This window comes from Mus caroli, chromosome 4 (assembly GCF_900094665.2).
Source record: "Mus caroli chromosome 4, CAROLI_EIJ_v1.1, whole genome shotgun sequence".
Lineage (NCBI taxonomy): Eukaryota > Metazoa > Chordata > Mammalia > Rodentia > Muridae > Mus > Mus caroli.
In genome coordinates, this window is record NC_034573.1 from 45,531,417 (window position 1) to 45,533,784 (window position 2,368).

A 2,368-nucleotide genomic window follows, 5' to 3' on the forward strand; every position below is an offset into this window, starting at 1 on the left:
ACCCAAGATATAAGTTACAATTTGCAAAACACATGAAACTCAAGAAGAAGGAAAACCAAAGTGTGGACACTTTGCCCCTTCTTAGAATTGGGAACAAGACACCCATGGAAGGAGTTACAGAGACAAAGTTTGTAGCTGAGACAAAAGGATGGACCATCTAGAGACTGCCATATCCAGGGATCCATCCCATAATCAGCCTCCAAACGCTGACCCCATTGCATACACTAGCAAGATTTTGCAGAAAGGACCCTGATATATCTGTCTCTAGTGAGACTACCCCGGAGCCTAGCAAACACTTAAGTGGATGCTCACAGTCAGCTATTGGATGGTTCACAGGGCCCCCAATGGAGGAGCTAGAAAAAATACCCAAGGAGCTAAAGGGATCTGCAACCCTATAGATGGAANAACATTATTAACTAACCAGTACCCCGGAGCTCTTGATTCTAGCTGCATATGCATCAAAAGATGACCTAGTTGGCCATCACTGGAAAGAGAGGCCCATTGGAGTTGCAAACTTTATATGCCCCAGTACAGGGTAACGCCAGGGCCAAAAAGTGGAAGTGGGTGTGTAGGGGAGTGGCGGGGGGAGGGTATGTGGGACTTTTAAGATAGCATTGGAAATGTAAATGAGGAAAATAACTAATAAAAAAATTAAAATAAAAAAAAACAGGATCATTTCATTAGATGCTGAAAAAGCCTTTGACAAAATACAACACCCTTTCATGTTAAAAATCTTGGGCAGTTCAGGAAAATATAATAAGAGCAATATAGAGCAAGCCAACAGCCAACATCAAACTAAACAGAGAGAAAATTGAAGTGATCACTCTAAAATCAGAGACTAGACAATGCTGTCCATTCTCCCTATCTATTCAATATAGTAATAGCCAGAGCAATTAGACAACAAAGGAAGTCAAAGGGATACAAATCAGAAAGGAAGGAGTCAAGATATTACTATTTGCTGATGATGCAATAATATACTTAAGTGACCCCCAAAATTCCACTAGAGAACTCCAACAGCTTATAAACAACTTAAGCAAAGTGGCTGGATAGAAAATTAACTCAGCTTGCTTTCTTCTGGAATGTAAGACCCCCCAACCCAGGGATTGCACCACCCACAATGGGCCCTCCCACCCTTGATCACTAATTGAGAAAATGCCTTACAGCTGGATCTCATGGACTCATTTGCTCAAGGGAGGCTCTTTTCTCTGTGATAACTCCAGCTTGTGTCAAGTTGACACACAAAACCAGCCAGTACAGCTATCTCTGCTGCTCTCCCACTTTCAGCAATTAGCCCTCTCAAAGGTAATGTAGAAATAGAAAAGCTCAGAATTCTACATCCTATTTATCTTTAACAGTGGTAAGGAATAGCTAACAGTTAAAAAGCATTGGAAGTTGTTCAGAATTGAAATATTTTACAACTTAAATATTCACGGGAGGGACATCCTGGATTTTGCATGATTTCCATGACCTGTTTTAGCATTTACATGATTGTCTTCGACCTAGATTTCATTTACTAATATTAGAGAATGGTATTTTGATGAGCATCCTGCTATTTCAGGTTAAATTTTATCAGGTAACATGATATTTAATATGTTAATTTAAAGAGTCATAGCCAATAACTTTATTATAACACTCAGCATATTCTTTTCAATGGGTGATATAAATAATGTTGTTTTTCTTGATTAACACTTATTTTGTTCTAGCAAAGGAAGTCATAGGACCTTTGAGTCTTTCTCCACTTAAACATTTTTCCCCTGGAAACACTGTTCTATAATTAAATTGAATTTTAAGGTACATGCAAACATAGTTGATGTTACATTATATTTGCCTCAAAATAATTCAGAACAGCATTCCCTGAAACACTCTGTTTAATTCAAAATCAAACATAAGTAACGCTATCTTGTATTATCTTTTGATGTGTGTACCAGGCTTACTAAGTTCAAATGTATTTTATTTTTATTTCTACTAATTACCTTATCTGTCAGATGAACAAAAAGAATAAGTGGAGAAAATAAATCTATGAGAGTAAATTTTCAAATTTACAAGTGTGTGTGTGTGTATGCTTTCTCTGGATTTTAAGAACTATTTTTCTTATAAGCAACTTTCCATTCTAGAAAGATACAGGCAAAAGATCCAAGGTTAATAAACTCTATATATGCCTGTAGAATTTATTCAAATATTATCATACAAAAAAGAAAAAAATGAAAAGAATGTGGGTAAGGCTCTACAATCATCTTAGCATTACCCATAGCCACTCTACACATATGCACTTTTACTTCTCCCTTGCAGGTTTATCTTTTTTCTTTTTTTTTAACCTTATTTAATTTTTTTAATTAGGTATTTTCTTCATTTACATTTCCAATGTTAC